Below are 6,000 nucleotides of genomic sequence, written 5' to 3' on the forward strand. Positions count from 1 at the left end.
ACATTTGGGAGAAGTGGGATTTGGGCCCAATTAACTTGCCTTGTGGACTGATCTTGACCTTAGCACAAATGGAGAGTTGAACCTTGACCTTGGGCTTTTAATTGAATCATTTAATGACTAGGCCCAATTGGACTAAATTGGACCCAAACAATTATTATGACTACTTTTCGTATTTCCCCTATTAGGAGCTTTAGATAAGGTGATCCCCTCTCTCCGACACTTCCTATAACATCATGTATAGAAGGTTTATTAAGGAAATTATTAGTTATCTCCTCCATCAATCAAAGACATGTATTGGATTAAAAATTAACTTCTTTTGCATTGTGATTCCTTGTTGAGAGCGTGAGCGGCTAATTTCAAAGCTATAAAGAAAGCTTCTGTGATTTGGAAAAGGATCATAGGACATAAGCTGGCTAAGATTCATTACAATTGATGCTTGCATGTGTAGTTGAGTAGTTGAATTCTAAAATCTTTTAAATTAGTTGATTAAAGTGTATGTATCTCAACCCCTGGTTAGTGGTTACCTTTTATATTTAATTTTAATTCGATTTTATATGATAGATTGATGATTCTAGTTTTTCGAAATATATAGACAGAAAGACTATTTCCGACTTAGTTTTATGTTAATATATACCTTGAACCCTTAGTCCTCGTGAATCGATTTTGAACTTGTCACTAGACTTTATTTTTTGTACATGCCTGATGACATTTGATTAGTAGAAAATCATACAAGGGTGATTGAGTGGTATCAAATAAGGCCTATAAGGGTGATTGGGTGGTATTAAATAAGATCTTCTTGTATCATAAACTACCTTTTTCAAGAAAAAATAGAGAAAGAGAGGGTGTAAAATTTAAATTACATGTAATCTAAGTTACTCCGTACGAAGTATTTTATAGACATGACATTAACGGAAACTAAGTAGATGACAAATACTATCAAACACAAAGATGCCAAACACCAGAAGATTTAATTTGATTTCACGAGCACACTTGGCTGAATGAAGCTAAGACTACCAAAGAGCTATTCCAAACTTAGATAGAATTCCAATTTCCAAGCTTTATTCTTCGCAGCATTCAAACCATACACATCAAACTATCACATTTTGCCCTTCTACTGTCAAAATTTAAAATTCAATTGTATTTTAGCGTTTTTTTAATCATTTGAACTAGCGAAAATATTTATTAATTATATAATTTTTATTGAATGACACGTAATATGGTGATAGTTTAGTGGCTAACACGTTGAAATTTAAATTTAAGGTTGTGGCTTCAAATCTTGTAAGAACCATATTTTTATACATAGAGTGAAAATCAGATTAATTGAGGAGAGCGCCACATGGCACCTAAACTTCTTTAGGAATGCCTTTTAATATATAGTATAGATATGATGTTAAATAAGTATTAATAACAATCTATTCACTTATACTAAAAGTGAATAACTAATGACACTTATCATTACCTTGTGAAAAATTTTCTCGCCTTTTTTGTTTTTTTTTTGTTTTTTTTTGGCAAAATCTTTTAGTAAACTACTTTTACCTATAATATTTATTTCCAGCTTGATAATCATATTCCATATATACCCAAATGACACATTTGATCATATCTTTTATATATTTTATAATCTAATATATATAAATAAAGTATGCATTTTTGGAGAGCATTCGGCGCGCCACATAAGCAAAGGTATATTTTTGACCAATTAAAAATTAGAATTCTATTTTATTTTAGAATTAAAAAATTCACTTGCCACCTAAATAAAAGCGACGAATGAGATTAAAGAAATTTGCCACTTAGGTAAAAACAACGAATAATGATTTATGAGGATTTAATTTATTTAAAAAACTAAAATTTATCTCTTAAAAAAATCATCTTAAGATAATCTTTATAGTGTTTATGATAAGAAGTAAAAATTATTATTTAATTGTAATTAAATTAAAATTTGTGATCCCTACCACTATAAATTGACGCATTCTACGACACACATAAAATCTCATATCAATACAAAACCAAATCAAGCGAATTTTGTGTCCGTTTTAGGTCATCAATGGTTGCGTAATTCTTAATTAATTTAATTTTTTAAATTCCATGTGTTAAATGTATATATTTGTGATTATTGCTTACATTGTGTTTATTTGGAAAACTTAATGATTATATGTTTATGTTTTGTATATTGAATTTTGTTTTTACATGTAGATCTAATTAAATCAGAGAATTAAATTCAATCAAAAATAATTGGAAAATCAAAGTACGAAGAGGTATTATATCTTTATAAATCGTTTACATTTTTTAAATTTTTTATAGACCTTTTTAGTTTTTATTAATTAGTTTTATGATTAAAACAATTTTTTATGATTTTGGTAGCATAATCAAGCCTTCAAATTAACTTAATTTTATTTTTAATTACATTGCGTTCATGTCTCAATTAAAGCCAACTTTATACAATTTCGTCCAAAATAAATTGAAAGAAAAGTTTAGGCCATTAGATATTTTTCAATCGTTACAAATAAGAAGCAATATCGCACACATTGTTAGTGACAACAAAATAATGATTTAATTTTTTAAAATATTATTGTTCGGGCGATTGAGGATGATGATAAAATTCAATGTATAGATCTAGATTTGATTTTGTACAATTAAAATTTTTAGATCAATTTCACAACAATTTTTCACTTCCCGATAGATATATATATTGATTTATTTTATAAGACTATAAAGATTAATTTTATATGAATTTTATTTTTGCTAACATGTTTTATTTATCCATTTTGATTATATGGAAGCAATATGGGGGTAAACGAAGGTGGTGATTTTATCTAAATAGAAGATAAATAGTATACATGATTTTATTATTTTTTAATATTTTTATCTTTTAAAAACAACGAATAATGATTTGGGATTTTTATTATTTAAAAATAAAAAAATAACTTTTCATATTAAAGATTTTATCCCAATATGTAATAGATAAAATATCACATTTACAAAAAAAATTTGAAAGATATCATATTTACAATTATTCATATTTTTAAATTCAGTAGTCATATAATTAACAACCACAATAAAAAACAAAACAACAATAAAAAAAAAGTCAAATTATAAATTACATTTAAAAAAAAAAAAACTTTTGTAATAGGCAATAACACTTTAATTAAAATATTATGTGTTTTTTTGTCTGAAATTATTAGATAGTAAAATAAATCAAATAATGAAAAAAAACATTAGAATCTATTCGAAAATATATTTTCTTGAGATTTATATATAAAAAAACCGTGCATCGCACGGGCTTTCATCTAGTTTATACTATAATTGTCAAAATTATTTAACAACCATGCGTTGCACGAGATTTTAACCTAGTACTGTATAAAGTTTTATATTATCAACATTCTTATATTTTTTGTACTAATATTTAATAATGTACATTTAAGATCAAATAAATAAATGCATTGACAAGCGTGTCAAGTTTAATCGTGTTAACTATTTTTGGATACATGGAGCAGTATACGTGATAGCAAACCATACTTTAGAAAATTCAACACAATATACTTTTGTGGGTTTATATTGACAATGTTGGTTATTTTATTTTTTATTTCCTCCATCTCTAATATATTTTATTTTGGACGGTGATTGTCAAACATATATCAAAGTAGGTTGTTAGTGGACCATCTTAACCAAAAACTTAAGTTGATAGTTGAGGTCCAGAAATATGTTTTATACTTTATCACGTCCCCTCACATGGGAGCCATTTGGGCTTGAAAAGGGATGTAGCATGGGCCTCCCACATACCCTGCACGAAATATTCCACTTTCAAAGGAGGGGTAGATGAGATTCGAACCCCGTTACCTTTGTGTCACGTTGGCTCCGATATCATGTTAATGGACCATTTCAACCAAAAACTTAAACTGATGGTTGAGGCCCAGGAATATGTTTTATACTTATCGTAAGAAGAACTTTACGAGGACTTATCATGTTGTCGGCTAAGTGGGGGTTTTTTTTTTTAAATTTTATTATATTTTTTATTTTTATTTTAACATCATCATCATCATCATCTTCGCTCTAGTATAATTGACCCTATCAAACTTGAAATACTTGTCAATGCACTAATTATTGGATCATTACCATATATACTAAGAAATTAGTAAAGATCAAACTTGTCACACTTACCAACACACTATTTTTCCTTTTCTTTAATTATAAAATCATACGTATTAATTATTAAATACTCATAAATGCAACATTTAAAAAAAAATATATGAATTTCACAAACACGTAATAGTGCGATCAAATATGTAATGGCATTCCTCATCATCAAAATTACAATTGCTGAATAGATCTTGCACATTAAGACATCTCACACACATGTCACCAGAATATAAAGTCTTTTAAGATAGACGCTTTAACGACTTTATGTAGTCGCTTCTGAAAAACTAATAACATTTATAATAATTACCAATTTACAGTACTCCAACAATATTCAACTAAACTCATATTCATACTCAAATTATCCTCCAAATGGGAGTTTATTACATTCAAACTATGTAGCATGTAGTTTAATTGAAATTAAAAACAAGAATATACTCTAATCAAAGCCAAATCAAAAATAGCTAATTGTCTAAAGTAAGAAACCGCTCAAGCTTTAAAATACATAGAAAAACTTGTCAATGCACTAATTTGATCATTAACATGTTTTTTTTTTTTTTTTTTTTTTTTTCAGGAAATGATCATTAATACGTTTAATATTAGTAAAGATCATAATAAAAAGTTGATATTATTAAGTTCTATATTAATATTGAAGGAGTTATGTCTTCGATAAGTGCAATTACTAGATATATCGAAGGATCACAGTTATGGAGATAATAAGTTCATACTATAAGGTTGCTAATGTCTATTGCTAGATGTGACAATTGGTCTTTGGGCTTGTTAAATGGCCCAAAGCCTTATAGAATGGATCCTACAAGGTCACACACAAGAGTATTGGGTTAAACAAGTTAAAGGCCCATTATTGGGCCTCATGAGTATATGACACACCTTATTGATTTGGGCTTGGATTGTAAGTAGAGTCTAATTAGGATTTGGACGTGTAGGGAATATTTCAAGCATTATGATCCCAAGCTTGAACCCCACTGTGATCATACACTTAAGTATGGTGGCGTTCCAAAGGGAAGAAAGCTAGAGCAAAAAGAGTCGCCAACAAGTTTTAGGAACTTATAAACCCAAAACGATCCAGGAGATCGTCAACTCCATAAGGTCATGAACCAAATAGGGTTCGGGGATGAGGGTACGAATCCAATCTACAAAAGAAAGGACCCGCCCTATAAAATAGGCCTCTACTTTGTTCTACTCGTATTCATGTGCGCTTTCTGACTAACATGCAAACATTATATTTACCCTAAACCTGTTTATCTATGTTGGTTGAATATTAATGTACAAATAAAACTATTATTGGCGATCACTTGAATTAAAATCATATTAGCCTAAACCAAATTATTAATTATCTTATTAAGCGTGATTTCAAGTACCAATTCCCTTTAACAAGCATAAAAGGCGTGATCAAGCAATAACTATAAATATAAATAATATCAAGCAACATAATAATAATCATAATAATTATAACAATAATAATAATAATAATAATAATAATAATAATAATAATAATAATAATAATAATAATAATAATAATAATAATAATAATAATAATAATAATAATAATAATAATAATAATAATAATCATGATAAGACATAATAAAGCTTAAATATAATAGCAAGATCCTAGGCATGATACTAACAAATCCTAGCATGTCACTAAGCAATAAAAATCAAAGCTTTAAACCACATGGTGCTAACATGACCTAAGAAATAATAAAAGGCACCCTAAACATGATACTAGAAAGCATTAAATAACATCCTAACATGATACTAGGAATTGAACATTAATAAACATGCTTTCTACATTGTGAAAGAAATAGAGAGTAAGCTAATCTACTTACTTGGAAGCCTCGTACCTCT

The sequence above is a fragment of the Chenopodium album genome, chromosome 25 (genome assembly GCF_948465745.1).
Source record: "Chenopodium album chromosome 25, dcCheAlbu1.1, whole genome shotgun sequence".
NCBI lineage: Eukaryota > Viridiplantae > Streptophyta > Magnoliopsida > Caryophyllales > Amaranthaceae > Chenopodium > Chenopodium album.